At 37.1% G+C, this 17,327-nt stretch overlaps 1 protein-coding gene across 1 annotated transcript in view; it reads right to left on the bottom strand.

Moving 5' to 3' along the window:
* ADAMTS19 (ADAM metallopeptidase with thrombospondin type 1 motif 19) overlaps nt 1-17,327 on the bottom strand; it is a 574,573-nt gene that overhangs the window by 438,246 nt on the left and 119,000 nt on the right. The window lies entirely within an intron of this gene.

The raw sequence follows: 17,327 nt of genomic DNA, 5'->3' as shown, positions 1-17,327 counted from the left end.
AGCATGTTTTACCTGCTTACCGCTAACGTAAGCAGCGCTGGTATTACAGTGAGATGTGGAGCTAAATTTTGCTCAATGCTCACTTTTCTGAGGCTAACGCCGGCTTGAAGAGAACCTGTAATACCAGCGTTGTCTTAAGTGAGCGGTAAGAAAAAAAGGCTTGTTAGCAACGCACAGCCTTACCGACAAAAACTTGTAATCTAGCCGATTTAAGGTGTGCAGAAACATTTGTATTTGTATTTAAAGGAAGACTATCCATCTTCATGGTTTCTAGCACCCCACCCAGTTGCTCAGGTTCTCTCATTATAGTACATTTGAAGTGTGTATAAAGCCAGAAACGCTCATTCTTAGATGCATAGTTAAAGCAGGAATGTTGCAGCCCAGAAAGGCATCACATTGCAGTGTTAGGACCAGTCAACAATGGGACACCTAGTAAGTTGGTGACTGGCTTAAGCAAAATATGGCCATATTGTGTGACTAAGATCCCAATTTTAAAATATGAGCTTAGGTGAATTTTTGCAATATTTAAAATGTTTTGATAATTTAGAAGTGGAAGTACGGCAATATTCTATTATGTATACATATATATATATATATATATATATATTGTGTGTGTGTGTATAGATATATATTTTACCAAAAAAACATCATATATATATATATATATATATATATATATATATATATATATATATATAGAACTATGTATTAATTAATAAGTAGAACATATTCTGCTATGTGAAGAACATTGGAATGTGAAATATTAATATTTCATGTTGGGTTAGCGCACTTGCACAAACAAAGATTGGGTTTGTGCGACTTATTGGGGGGGGGATTTTTTTCAATTAGTAATATGTGATAAATAGCGGTCCTCTGATAATCTAGCCCTCAAAAGTATTATTTTTGGGTGAAAAGTACAAATATGGAGCAAGTATTTTGAATGATCTAATGCAGGTAATTCTCTGTCACCGTGCTGTGTTGAGTTACAAACACGTTGGTCACATTCATTGAAGCTGAATTTAAAGGTGAGAAAAGTTTAATAATAATAATCTGTTCATCACAACCTGGTACACTCAAGGTAATTTTACTTTGCATATTTTAAAAAGGCATAATAATTAGAACACAGGTATAGTATTTCTTTGCAGCAGAAATATCACTTAGTGTTCAACTATTTCCCCCCCAAGGGCAAAATGCGACCCTGGTACACTTTTTCCTAATGGTTTTGACTTCTCCACATCATGTCAGGGAGGCATTTTTAAGAAATTTAACCCTAAAGGAACATTCTTATATAATAATTACATGCTTTGATCTGTTAGAACATGATTTATGTATTCTAGCTTCTATGTTTTTATGCCACACAAAGAGGTTAAACACCCAGGTAAGTTCCACATTGAACCTTTATCTATTATTAACCCCTCATACTACTATTCAAATGAACTCTAACAGCAATTGACCCCTAACCCCAGATTGGAATAATTGTAGAGAAAGGGTTATTTGCAGTTGGGAAGTATATTTAGAAAAATAGAAACATAGAAACATACATATTGATGGCAGATAGGAGCCATAAGCCCAGCAAGTCTGCCCTATTTTACCTAACAGTAAAAACGTATCCAGTTCATAGGATAGTCTTATGCTTGTCCCAGGCATTTTTAAAGTCCCTAACAGTGTTTGTCATTACTACCTCTTGAGGATGTTTATTCCATAAATCAATCACTCTTTCTGTAAAGAAGTGCTTCCTCAAATTACTCCTGAATCTACTACCCTTCAGCTTAAGATCATGACCCCTTGTTCTTGAATTTTCCATTTTATGTAAAATACCCACAGCCTCAGTTTTACTAAGCCCTTTAACGTACTTAAAAGTTGCTATCATATCACCTCTTTCCCTTCTCTCCTCTAAGCTATACATACTTAGGTCATTGATCCTATCCTGGTAAGTTTTATTTTTTAGACCATGTACCATGTACCATCCTTTGCACAGATTCAAGTTTGTTAATATCCTTCTGAAGATATAGCCTCCAGAACTGCACACAAAACTCAAGATGAGGCCTAACTAATGATCTAAAAAGTGGCTTAAGAACCTTACTATTTCTGCTGCAAATATCCCTACCAATACATCCAAGCATTCTGCTGCCCATACTCGCTGCATTACTAGATTGTTTACTAAGTTTTAAATCATGTGAAATAATAATTCCCAAGTCCTGTTCCGCATTTGTAACAGTCAGTAAAGTGTCATTGAGTCTGTAATTAACATTTTGATTTTTTTTCCCCTAAATGCATTATTTTACACTTTACTGTGTTAAACTTTAGATTTCAGCAATTTTTCCAATCCTCCAATTGTTGTATATCACTTCTCATTTTGTCTACCCCCCTGGAGCATCCACTCTGTTACAAATGTTTGTATCATCTGCAAACAAACATACTTTCCCCTGTAGCCCTTTGCTGATATCACAGCTAAATATGTTAAACAAAAAAGGCCCCAAAACTGACCCCTGAGGAATACCACTAGTAATAGCCCCCTCTGCTGAATGAACTCCATTTACTAAGACACTTAGTCCTTAAGCCAGAATTCCACCTAGCTCACAATTTTTGAGTCTAGACCAAGGAGATACAGTTTGTAAATTAAATTGTTATATTGGACGGTGTCAAATGCTTTGATGAAATCTAGATGTGCTAGATCAACTGTTCCACCCTTGTCTAATACTTTTGTTACATAATCAAAGAAGTCAATTAGATTAGTCTGACATGATCTCCCTGAAGTGCTGATTTTGGTCCTCTAAATTGTTTGTCTTTATGTAAGTCATAATTCTTTCTTTTAAGAGGCTTTCCATTAATTTCCCTACTACTGAAGTTAAACTAACTGGCCTGTAATTACCATACTCTTCCCTACCGCCCTTTTTATGAAGAGGTATTACTTTTGCTATTCTCCAATCATCTGGAACAGCTCCTGTTAATAGTGACTGATTAAACAGATCAGTTAATGGGACAGTTAGCACTGATCAACATTCTTTTTAAACCCTTGGATGAATATTATCAGGACCCATTGCCTTTTTAACATTTATTTTTTATAATGCTAACAAAACTTCATCCTCTTTAAAAAGATTAGTGTTAAGCGTGTTTCTATTTTTCGTAGCATCCCTTAATGTAGACATTCTATCTTCATAATCTTTTGTGAAAACAAAACAGAAGTAATCATTTAGAGAGTCTGAAATTTGCTTATCTCCCACCTTCTATTATTCTACCATCAACTGATTTCAATGTTATTATTCCTACCTTATTTTTTCTTTTTTCACTGATATATCTAAATAATGTTTTTTCCCCATGATTTACTGACTGTGCTATCTTCTCTTCTGCATGAGCTTTAACCTTCCTAATTAACTGCTTAGTCTTATTTTTGTTGGAGTCTCCATGTTTTCATATCATCATCTGATTGTGTGTGTCTGTAATTTTTATAAGCTATCTTTTTTGTCTTTACAGCATGTGCTACTTCTTTGGAAAACCAAATTGTTTTCAGCTTTCTTTTACTTTTACAGATATGTCTAATACAGTGTGTGGTTGCATCTAAAATCGCACCCTTCACAAATTCCTACTGTTCTTGAACCCATGTAATAAGAGTTTTCAATTTTAAATATTTTTAAAGGGTTAATTTTGGTTATTTAATAAAAGCTACTTTTTGGTGTATAACATTCATTTTATCTCTGAGCATGGGATCTAGGGCCCAGTTTATCAATCTTGTTGGCACAAGATTTAAAGGGCCACTAAACCCAAAATCTTTCTTTCATGATTCAGATAGAGAATAGAAATTTAAACAACATTACAATTTACTTCTATTATTTATTTTGCTTCATTTTTTAGATATCCTTAGTTGAAGAAAAAGCAATGCACATGGTGAACCAATCACACAAAGCTTCTATATGCAGCAACCAATCAGCAGCTGCTGAGCATATCTAGATATGCTTTTCAGAAAAGAATATCAAGAGAATAAAACAAATTAGATAATATAAGTAAATTAGAAAGATGTTTAAAATTGCATGCCCAACAATTTATTTGGTACTATCAGCTAAAGAGGAAAAACACTTTCCAAGAGGTTTTATGCCTTGAAAAACTAGAATTAAAGGGACAGTCTACCTAAAAAAAGTTTTGTTTAAAGAGACATTCCCTTTATTACCCATTCACCAGTTTTGTAAAACCAACATTGTTATATTAATATATACTGTTAACCTCTGTGAATACATTGTATCTATGCCTCTGCAGACTTCCCCTTAATTCCAGTTCTTTTGAGAGACTTGCATTTTAGCCAATCAGTGCTGACTCATAAATAACTTCATGGCTGTGAGCACAATGTTATCTATATGTTATCTATATCGCACACATGAACTAGCAGTCTCCAAAATGTGAAAAACTGTAAAAATAATAAATAAGAGGCGGCCTTCAACGGCTTAAAAATCAGTTTGAGCCTACCTAGGTTTAGCTTGCAACAAAGAATACCAATGTAACAAAGCAAATTTGATGATACAAGTAAATTGGAAAGTTGTTTAAAATTGCATGCCCTATCTGAATCATAAAAGTTTAATTTTGACTAGACTGTTCCTTTAATTAAACTATTTTTTAATAGAAAACACTATTTAAACATGTTACAGATATATTATGTGTTAAAAAACATTAAAAGGACAGTCAACACCAGATTTGTTGTTGTTTTAAAAGATAGATAATCCCTTAATTACCCATTCCGAGTTTTGCATAGCCAACACATTTATAATAACAGACCAGGGATAGGCACGAGCCAAGGCTGTGGCGGACATTTTCTAAAGTAAAGACCTTTAGTGAAGGACACCAAGGTACATTTACAATTAAAACTATTATTTTATAGTGCTGAATTTTATTATACTGATGCAGATACCACTCATCCTATAACCAGCCCTTGTCTGGCTATGCACATGTGCCAGTGTCACTTCTGTGTCTTTGTATAGTGCTGGGTGTTATTATGCAGATGCAGAAGATACACATCCAGTATTTCACTCAGGCTTTATTTATTCCATAACTTATCACCCAATATTGCTGTCAGTCTCTTGACAAGCCACTAATTTTATTCTCACTAAATATAATTTTCCCTTTCCTATTATTTAATCAGAAAGAAAAGATATACTAAGGTTATGATTCACAACCTTACTATATCTTTTCTTTCTATTTAAATACTACTTATAATAAACCTCAGGTGCTGGTTAAAGTGCTTTACCTTTGCATATAAAGCTCCAGGGACACAGTGGCAGCTTGCTTCTTGAATCTTCCCTCTCTCTCTGTCTCACTCAGAGTCATTTTCTGGTACTAAGCGGCATCATGTGGGAGTGGCCACAACCCTGCAAAACGTGGCACCGCATGTGTTAAGGAGGAGTCAGGACCAGTATTCATCTCTCTTACTTCTCCCTCCCCACAGCAAAATGGGCGGCGGACACTGCAAGGGCCAGTCGCGGACACCAGTGTCCGTGTACGGACACCTTGCCTATCCCTGTAACAGACGTTTGTGATTACCTTGTATCTAAGCCTCTGCAGACTGCCCCCTTAGTTCAGTTCTTCCGACAGACTTGCATTTTAGCCAATCACAGTGCTCACTCCTCTGTAAATTCACGTGCATGAGCTCAATGTTATCTATATGAAACACATGAACTAATGCCCTCTAGTGGTGAAAAAATGTCAAATGCAGAGGCGGCCTTCAAGAAATTAGCATATGAACCGCCTAGGTTTAGCTTTCAACTAAGAATACCAAAAGAACAAAGCAAAATTGGTGATAAAAGTTAATTGGAAAGTTGTTTAAAATTACATGCCCTATCTGAATCATGAAAGTTTTTTTTTTGGACTTGACTGTCCCTTTAAGATACCTTAAAGGGCCACTGTAAGTAAATATTTTCTATGCCTGTTACTAACTAACTACCTACCCCAAATACACTTTTTATCAATAGCATTTCATTAACATATCTCTACCGTATGTCAGAAATCTTGTCTGCAAATTTAATTGTTTTCCAAACCCACTCCGTGGGTATCTTTTGCTCTGTACCAATCCGTTTACAATACCTAGGTTTCAAAATGGCGCTTTAAACACAAAGTTATTGGTTTAAGTATTTTGAACATGCAGTGCTGAAAATAGTGGGCAGGATAACGTGACATCATCGGCGAATAAAAGATATAACTTTTAGAACGTTATGAAACTTTGTTTTGGAGAAAATATAGGTCAGTAGGTTTTAATTAATGTTTATTAACTTTAATATGTTAGTTGTTTAGCTTAAAAATTATAACAGAAAGTAATCCTTTAAGAAAAAAAATGTTCAAGTTTGTTTAATACTGATCCATGGGAATCTCACTTGATCAAAACAAAACTTCAAGTGCTCTATTGGAGGACAATAACAAGCCCTAAAATCATAATCACACAAAAAAAAAACAGTTTTTTGTTGCGTTTTTCTCTACGTAGAAGACCAACATTTTACTTAACATATTTAAAAATTACTCTTTTAGATAAGGCAAAGAAAAAAAAATGAATGTTCCTTTAACAGACCTTAAAATACTCTACTAACCTATTGTGAGTGGATTGCTAACCAATGTATCGTAAAATTGTTTTTACCTTAATGTGTTTCAAATGATTTGTTATACCGCTGCAGAGGATATATAAAATAGCTGGTTTTGTTATTTGAAACCATAACCATCAAAGCGCTAGATTACGAGTGGAGCGATATTTATCGCTGCTGCTCGCAAGCTAATTTCGCTAGAAGTAAGATTTTTGTGCGCGTCCAATAGCGTATTACAAGTTGAAAGTAAAAAAGTTTTGCACGAGCACTAACCCAATGCGCACAAAAGCCAAACTTTAAATATTGCAACTGAATTAATGTATTCCCCCATAGACTTCAATAGAGCGCAAAAGGTGGGAAAAAACTAGCACCCGGTTGAAAAAACCTAACACATGTTTTCTCAAGTATGCTAACCACATAGCAGAATATGTTCTGTTTATTTATATATATATATATATATATATATATATATATATATATATATATATATATATATATATATATATGTTGTAATCAAAATCATTCAACCCCCATTGCAAATCAGGTTTATTGTCCAAATTTACAGAATTTCAGCTGTAATAGACAAATCTAACAAAAGCAAGTGAAGTAGCTCAACACAACAAATGCTTCAAGTGGATTCAGCAAATTCAACTGAAAATGCAACTTTTAATGAATTCTGCAGTCTCAAAATTATTCAACCCCTGAATATAATCCCTCAAACAGCAAACAAATATGCAAAACCAACATTTATGCTTACCTGATATATGTATTTCTTTCCGGATATGGTGAGTCCACTACGTCATCAATTACTAGTGGGAATATCTCTCCTGTCCAGCAGGGGGCAGCAAAGAGCACCACAGCAAAGCTGTTAAATATCACTTCCATTCCCATAATCCTCATTCATTTGACTGTAGGGAAATGGAAAAAGGAATAACACAAAGGTGTAGAGGTGCCTTAGGTTTAGTAAAAAATAACTGTCTTAAATATAAGGGTGGGGTCATGGACTCACCATATCCGGAAATAAATACATTTATCAGGTAAGAATAAATTTTGTTTTCTTTCCTAAGGTATGGTGAGTCCACAACATCATCAATTACTAGTGGGAACCAATGCCCAAGCTAGAGGACACAGATGACTAGGGAGGGAAAAAGACAGGTGGACCTAAACAGAAGACACCACCGCTTGAAAACACTCCTCCCAAAAGAGGCCTCAGCTGAGGCAAAAGTATCAAATTTATCAAATTTTGAAAAAGTGTGCAGAAAAGACCAAGTTGCAGCCTTGCAAATCTGTTCCACAGAAGCTTTATTTTTGAAAGCCCAAGAAGATGAGACAGACCTAGCGGAATGAGCTGTAACTCTCTCAGGAGGCTGCTGTCCAGCAAAATGAATCATACTTCTCAACCAAAAGTAAAGAGAAGCAAACAGTACGTAGGACCACCTTATCCGCATGAAAGATAAGGTAAGGAGAATCATACTGCAAAGCCGAGAGTTCCAAAACTCTCCTCGCAGGAAAAATAGCAACATGGAATAAAACCTTTCAAGTTAACAATTTAATATCTATGGAATGCATTGGCTCAAACAGAGCCTGCTGTAAAACCTTAAGAACAAGGTTAAGACTCCAAGGAGGAGTAACCGACTTAAACACAGGCTTGATTTTAACCAAGGTCTGACAAAAAGATTGAACATCTGGCACAACCGCCAAACGCTTATGCAACAGGATAAAGCAAAAATCTGACCTTTCAGAGTACTGACTGACAAACCCTTCTCCAGATCTTCCAGGAGAAAAGACACAATTCTAGGAATCCTAACCCTACTCCAAAAGTAGCCCTTAGCTTCACAACAATAAAGGTATTTATGCCATATCTTATGGTAAATTTACCAAGTAACAGGCTTATGAGCCTGGATCACGGTCTCAATGACTGACTCAGAAAAACCACGCTTAGACAAAACTAAGCGTTCAATCTCCAAGCAGTCAGTTTCAGAGAAACGAGATTTGGATGGAAGAAAGGACCCTGAGTTAGAAGATCCTTCCTCAGAGGCAGCCTCCAAGGAGGCAGAGATGACATGTTCACTAGGTCTACATACCAGATCCTGCGCAGCCATGCCGAAGCTATTAGAATTACTGACACTCTATCCTGTTTGATACGAGCAATGACTCGTGGAAGAAGAGCAAACGGAGGAAATAGATAAAGTAGACCGAACCCCCAAGGCACCGCCAGAGCATCTATCAGAGCTGCCTGCCAATCTCTTGACCTTGAACCATACCTTGCAAGCTTGGCATTCTGCCGAGATGCCATCAGATCCAACTCTGGCACCTCCCATTTGAGGGTTAACCTGGGGAACACCTCCGGATGGAGAGCCCACTTCCCGGAATGAAATGTCTGTCTGCTCAGAAAATAAATCTGCTTCCAAATTGTCCACTCCTGGAATGTGGACTGCAGATAGACAACAATCGTGAACTTCCGCCCACTGAATAATCTGAGCCGCCTCCCTCATGGCTAAGGAGCTATGAGTTCCTCCCTGGTGGTTGATGTAAGCCACAGAGGTGATATTGTCTGACTGAAATCAGGTTAAAGCTAACTGAGGCCAAGTTGAGAGACGCCTACTGACTGTAGAATCCAAATGGATTTTTAACATTGACTGTCTTTACCCTAGAGGCTTAAATAATAGAGAGGACCTCTCACACCTATTAAGTACAAAGTAATATTTTAGGACTCTTAGCTAGTTAGCATGTATCTTCATACTAGCTTTTTTAGCAAAGCGTTACTATCATATAAACCATAACAATAGGCTCTTTCAACATTAGACGCTTTTATTTTATTTTATATAGAACTGAGTACCTACATCCCATTTTTAAGTCCCATTTTTAGCCTTATTTTAGTCTGTTCTGAGAGAAGACGATTTTAGATACTTATGAATCTCCAGATAACCTTTTTTGTATTATGGATACCATTACTATATGTACCTTTATTGAATGTACACCCATTGTATCCCCCTATTATATCTCCTTTTTAATAGATGTCCCCGGGCCTTATTTATGCACTTTATACATCCTATGACCATAGTCTATCATTTTTACCAATTTACATTATAATCATAATTTATAATTTTATGACTCTAGTTTATCATTTTTACAGTAATTTTAAACTTCTTTTAATCCTGAAATTTTTAAAATTGTTACTAACTGTAAGATTATTTTGGGATTGTCATTTTATTATGTGTTATGTTTAAGTATTTAAGAATGTTACCCACTGTATTTCGAATATTGCTCATATTATTTATTATTTATATACCCCAAATATGACCACCTCATATGGAGCTTACATTTGCCTAATTTGTTTATGTGGGAGCTCCATATATAGCATTAATGCCCCCATTACGATTAACGTCATTTGCCAAACTGCCATAGAAATAATGTAACCGGAAGTACAAATAACCGGAAGTAAACAAACATGACGTCCGGTCCGATGCTCATGAATTTATTTGCCAAACTGCCACAGAAATAATGTAACCGGAAGTACGAATAACCGGAAGTAAACAAACATGACGTCACTTCCGGTCCGACGCTCACGAGTTTACAAACTGAGCGATCGGCAATATACATTTCCAAAGATCTAGAATGACAGAATGGAACAATATTGATCAATAAAGGATATACTGATCAATTAGGCATGCAAATACATTACCCAAAAACAGAAGTATAAGAGTAATAGAACTTCCGTTTTTTTGGCGCCAAACCCGTTTTTTGGCGCCAAAACGAAGATAATTCATTGGCTGTTGATATATATAAATAGAGCCACCAATACTCACCTTTAGTTAGTCTTGAGAAAGGCCTTTTATAGAGGCCGAAACGCGTTGACAAAATTGGTGAGCATTATTTCATATCTTTTCATATGTTAAAACGTTATTGCACTATGTTGTTGTTTTTTTAAATTACAGGGATAATCGAAGTTCACATTGCAAAGATCAAGTAAAGTCATCTAGCACATAAAAGTCCATTACCATCACTCATATGGAGAAATTCATAAGGAGGATCATTCACTAATATATTTTTTCTTACTAAATATCACTTGGATTTCATTCTCATTTTTATCACTTATATTTTTACTATTTTTACACTTTCACACAATTTTACACAATTTTTACACTTACCACTAGTGTTAGGGGGATCCCCCGTTCATATTACACTTTTATATATACACTTGGATTATTTCAATTGGATTTTATATATATTATTTTTCACTTGATTTTTCATCAATACTTGATTTTTCATCACTGTTTTTTCCACTGGATTTCTAGACTCATTAGCTACAACTAAGAATTGCACCACAATTCCTTTGGACAATTTTCTAAAAAACTCTTTTAGAAACTTTTTGTTCTTTCTAAGAGATCATTTAATGTGACTCTTATTTTATATATCCCCGTAATTGGTGATATTAATTTGTGGAATATTGTATTTTTATTGTATTTTTATTGTATTTTTATTGTATTTTTTACTGTATTTTTTATTGTATTTTCCACTGACCTGATTATGTATTTTTAACTACATGTTCACTGCATCTCATTTTCGTATATGTTACATGGATCCATGGTTTTAATATATGTTCAAATAAATGTTTTTGACTGTTATTCACTTTCGTGTTAGAATCTTCCTTTGCCTCTAGTTGGCGCTCTCGGATTGTTTTGTTAATTCTTTGTAATCTTATCAGGGTAAGCTAGATACCCTTTTATCCAGGAGCTGTGAGGAAGCAGGTTGAGCGCTGTCAGATTTTTTCCGTAAAGCTAACTGAGGCCAAGTTATTTTAAAAAAAGCCAGCCTGATCGTTGTTTTTTGTGAAATCACCTGCTGTTTTTTTGTGAAATCACCTGTGGAGCTATTTGCCTGATATCATTCTGTGAGTATACTGCACTTATATATTAAGGTGCACAGACATACTATGTCAATGTGATATTTTTTGAACACAGATACAGACAGAACCCCTCTTTGGGAAGATTGTGAAATTACCTGTGGAGCCGTTTGTCTGAAATTATTCTGAGTATACTGCACTTATGTATTAAGGTGCTCAGACATACTATGCCAATGTGATATTCTTTGAACACAGATACAGACAGAATTCTTCTGGGAAAATTGTGAATTGGAGATCCCTTAGAACCAGCGCCTCTATCTGCCAATATATAAAGCTAGCTGAGGCCAAGTTATCAAAGAATTGTAAAGCGCTCTCAACTCCAAGATGTTTATGGGGAGTGCAGACTCCTCCCGAGTCCATAATCCATGCACCTTTAACAAGTCCCAGACTGTTCCCCAGCCTAGCAGGCTGGCATTCATGGTCACGATCACCCAAGAAGGTCTCCGGAAACATGTGCCCTGAGACAGATGTTCCTGAGAAAACCACCACGGAAGAGAGTCTCTTGTTAACACATCTAGATCTACCCTCTGGGACAGATCCAAATGGTTTCAGTACCATTGGCTGAGCATGCATACTTGCAGAGCTCTCAAATGGAATCGAGCAAAGGGAATGATGTCCATGGAAGTGACCATCAACCCATTTACTTCCATACATTGGGCTACAGATGGCCGAACAGTAGACTTAAGAGAGAGACAAGCAGAGAGAATTTTGGATTTCCTGGCCTCCATCAGAAAAATCTTCATAGATAGGGAATCTATTATATTCCCTAAGAACACCACTCTTGTAGCTGGAACAAGGGAACTCTTTCCCAGATTCACTTTCCATCCATGGGAACATAGAAAAGACAACTGTATGGGAGCTTGCTTGTTGAAAAGATGGTGCCTGAACCAAAATGTCGTCTAAGTAAGGCACCACTTCAATTCCCTGACACCTGATCACTGCCAAGAGAGCTCCCAAAACCTTGGAAAAAATTCTGGGAGCTGTAGCAAGGCCAAACAGAAGAGCCACAAACTGAAAATGTTTGTCTAGAAAAGCGAATCTCAGAAATTTGTGATGATCCCTGTGAATAGGGACATGAAGATATGCGTCCTTCAGGTCTATGGTCATCATGAACTGACCTTCTTGGACCAAAGGAAAAATGGACCGAATGGTCTTCATTTTGAATGATGGCACCATGAGAAACTTTTTGAGACACTTTAGGTCTAAAATGGGATGCAAAGTTCCCTATTTTTTGGGAACCACTAACAGATTTGAATATAATCCTAGACCCTGTTCCTTTACTGGAACTGGAACAATTACTCCCAGAGAGAAAAGATCTTGAACGCAGTTCAAGAATGCCTTTCTTTTTTACCTGATCTGCAGACCAGAGAAAATTATATCTTGTAACCCTGAGAAACAATGTCCATAGCCCAAGGATCTGGGAAATCTCGTAACCACTCCCAATAAAAAAGGGAAAGTCTGTCCCCCACTTGATCTGACTCTGGACCGAGGGCCGACCCATCATGCTGACTTAGATTCAGCTGAGGGTTTTTTAGATTGCTTCCCCTTGTTTCATGACTGACTGGGTCTCCAAGAGGACTTGGATTGTTCCTGTTTAGAAGCAGAAGAGGCCGGCTTTTGACCTTTAAAATTATAAAAGGAACGAAAATTACTCTGATGTCCCTTAAATCTAATCTTCTTGTCTTGTGGTAGAAAACATCGCTTTCCACTGGTAAAATCAGAAATAATTTCTGCCAGTCCAGGCCCAAACAAAGTCTTACCCTTTTAAGGAAGCGCCAAAAGCTTAGACTTGGAGGAAACATCATCTAACCAAAACTTAAGCCATAAAGCCCTGTGAGCCAAGACAGAGAAACCAGACAGCTTGGCCCCCAAATTAATAACTTGCATGTTAGCATCAGAAATGAAAGAATTGGCTAGCTTACAAGTCTTAATCCTATCCTGAATTTCCTCCAACAAAGTTTCCTCTAAAATAGATTCAGACAAAGCATTGCACCAATAAGATGCTGCACTTGTTACTGTGGCAATACAAACTGCAGGTTGCCTTTGAAGACCCTGATGCACATACATCTTCTTCAAATATACCTCCAGCTTCTTATCCATTGGATCCTTTAAAGAGCAACTTTCCTCTATAGGGATCGTAGTTCTCTTAGCCAAAGAAGAAATAGCCCCTTCTTCTGTAGGCACTATGCGCCAAGAATCCATAATGGATTCAGCAAAAGGAAACATCTTCTTAAAAACTGAAGACGGGAGAAAGGAATTCCTGGTTTTCTCATTCCTGTACAATAATCTCCGTCACACGATCTGGAACAGGAAACACTTCCATAGAGAAAAAGACATCATAGAATCTATTAAGCTTACTAGATTTCTTAGGGTTAACTGCAACAGGAGAGTCAACTTCATCCAAAGTAGCCAAAACCTCCTTTAATAAAACATGAAGGTGTTCAAGCTTAAATCTAAAGCTTACTTCTTCCACCTCAGACAAAAGATTAACACTATCAGAATCAGAGATTTCACCCTCCGAAGGAACTGAGGTAACATCCTCCCTAGAGTTATGAGGAAGATCGACCTGTATATTAGCTGCTGAATTAGGCACTTTACAATCTATTAAGTGTTTAGTTTTCCTCTTGCGTTTTCCTAAAACAGGAAAAGCAGATAAAGCTGCAGATCCTGCAGAAGATATCTGTGCGGCGAAATCTGCAGGCAAATATACCCCACCAGGAGGTTGAGAAGAACCACAGGGCACTGCATGTGATGTCATAGAGGCTTGGGACGTTTGAGGAGAAGGCTATGGTAGTGCCTGAACAACATCATCCTGAGAGACATTAGGCTCATAAGACAATAATTTTTCTTTACATTGAAGCGTTCTAGTTAAACAAGTAGTACAAAATTGCAAAGGAGAAACAATTTGCGCCTCTAAACATAATAAACATTTATTAAAAACAATATGATCATTATCCATGTCCATAGCTAAGAAAAAAAATTAAATTTGAATAAAGGACAGCTGTCACTTTAAGAGAAACCTAAAAACAAAAAGTTATCAAAAAAACTAAAGCTTGACAACCTCTACACCTCAGCAGCACTGAGATGCCTACCGCAACTCCAGGAGACTTGAAGAGGACACAGAGACTCACACGCAACTGCAGATACATTGAGACAGACTGCAGCAACAACACAGAGACCCAGATTCGTCCAGTATAACTGAAACACAAGAATCACATGGCCAGCACATCCAGAAAAGCGCAGACAAGAAAAAAGGAGCGCAATTTGAAAAAGACATAGGCCCCTATTTATAAAAGGTCTGTCGGACATGATCCGACATTGGGGATCATGTCCGACAGACCTTGTTGAATGCGGAGAGCAATACGCTCTCCGCATTCAGCACTGCACCAGCAGCTCTTTTGTACTGCTGGTGCAATCCCACTCCCTGCAGATTCGCTAGCAGTGGGGTGTCAATCAACCTGATCGTATTCAATCGGGTTGAATTGCGGCAATCTCTGTCCATCTCCTCAGAGCAGGCGGACAGGTTATGGAGCAGCGGTCTTTAGACCACTGCTTCATAACTGATGTTTCTGGTGAGTCTGAAGGCTCGCCAGAAACACGGGGCTTCAAGCTCCATACGGAGCTTGATAGATAGGCCCCATGGCAACAACCGTTACTACATAAACAAAACAAACATTTGCCAAAAATAAAAAACTAGCAGCACCCGGTCCCATTGTGCAATCCCAAAATCCCATAGTGCCTGCAAATTGCCTATCGAATCCTTTTAAAAGGATTACTAAATCACATAAAGAAAAACTGCAGAATATAAATAATTAATCTTCTAAAGTGCAAAGTCACCCAAAACCTAGAAGACAAAAACGCACTTAACTGCAATCTAGCTTTCCGGCAGGAAGACGGCTCACAAGGCATGAAAGGACATAAACTCCTCACAGAGACTTGTGGAAAAAAGAAAGAACAGAGTAACCAACTCTGGCTTTCTATACTTAGGGCAGCAATATGTTAGGAAACAAAGTAAGCACCATCTTATAACTTTCTAACTGCTTAAAAGCCACTAATACTCTGCAGCAGAGATTGACGTGGATTACAGTTATACCCAAATCCTTGCTTGCAGGGAAAACTATCCACATAAAGGATTTCACTTCTGCAGGCACCAAAACCTCACCTCCTCCATTGACAAAGGCAAAGAGAATGACTGGGGATTATGGGAAGGGGAGTGATATTTAACAGCTTTGCTGTGCTGCTCTTTGCCGCCTCTTGCTGGACAGGAGAGATATTCCCACTAGTAATTGATGACTTTGTGGACTCACCATATCTTAGGAAAGAAATGGGTGCTGCCTCAAGCACACCTGATGCAACTAATCAAGGGCTTCAGTAGTTGCTCCAGGTGAGCTTGAAGCTAGAACACATGAAATACCTGAACTGGCTAGGGGTTTGTTGACTGTCACATTTGAACTCATAGAAAATATCTGGTGGGATTTGAATAAGGTGGTTGCAGCATGTAACCCAAGAATATTACTGAACTGGAGGCCAATGTTCATGAAGAATGGGCTAAGATTACTCACGAATGCTGCCAGAAGCTGGTGTCTGGCTATGCATCTTGTTTGCAGCAGGTTATAACATCAAAAGGGTGCTCTACTAAGCACTAAAGATGATTGCCATGAAGGAGTTGAATAATTTTGAGAGTGCAGAACTCATTAAAAGTTGCATTTTCAGTTGAATTTGGTGGAACTACTTGAAGCATTCATTGTGTTGAGCTATTTCAATTACTTTTATTTAATCTGTTAATTGCAAATACTTAGAACATAATCCCCTACGTGAAGAACATTGCAATGTGAAATATTTACAGTAAATACACAGTAAAAAAACTTTATTGAATATGACCATTGCATAAATATGATTTTACATGTTTTCAGCTTCTGGACTGCAAAGGGCTCCTATGCACTTATATATGTATACATATGTATTTATGTTTTTTATGTGTATAAATGTCAATAAATACATATATACACGTATAAATACATCTGTACACACATATATGCCTTAGTTTATCACTTTCTGTATGCACATATGCTTCTTTATTTTATCTATGTAAACCAAAGCCCAATACTTAAAACAATTGAAAATTTACATTTTATTGCTTTTCTCTTCTACATCCTATTTGGATTTCTGCTTGCTATGTTTACACAGGTTTTCCTAAACCTAAGCTTAAAGGGACACTCAAGTCAAAATTAAACTTACATGATTCAGACAGAGCATGCAATTTTAAGCAACTTTCCACTTTACTTCCGTTAAAAAAATGTGCACAGTCTTTTTATATTTACACTTTTTGAGTCACCAGCTCCTACTGAGCATGTGCAAGAATTCACAGTTTATACGCATATGCATTTATGATTGGCTGATGGTTGTCACATGATACAAAGGAAGTGGAACTAGACATAACTTTGAAATTTGCCAGAAAAAAAATGTACTACTCATTTGAAGTTCAGACTAAGAGCCCCATTACATATGCGGTGTCGCCCGCAAAAGCCGCCGCCGCCGGATTTTATGCGATTTTGGTATTACATATACGGCGTAGCATACAAGTTATGCACGTATATTTCACCTTTTGGCTGTAATTTTTATCCCCATAGACTAACATAGAACAGCCGCGCAATTTGGTATCCAATATACAGCGTAAGCACCTACGCACGCAGAATTCAGAAAATCTACTCCATTCTCATCTCGCCGCATATTGCAGGTGCAGCAACCCTTGCACTGACTAAAAAAGCAACGTAACTCCCTGGAAGCCTTAACAAACACATACATTTAAGCAGCATCTCAAGGTTAAAGGGACAGTATACTATGATATTGTTTTTTTAAGGTTTATT

This window comes from Bombina bombina, chromosome 2 (assembly GCF_027579735.1).
Source record: "Bombina bombina isolate aBomBom1 chromosome 2, aBomBom1.pri, whole genome shotgun sequence".
In the NCBI taxonomy this organism is placed as follows: Eukaryota; Metazoa; Chordata; class Amphibia; order Anura; family Bombinatoridae; genus Bombina; species Bombina bombina.
This window is presented reverse-complemented; position numbering and strand designations above follow the sequence as displayed.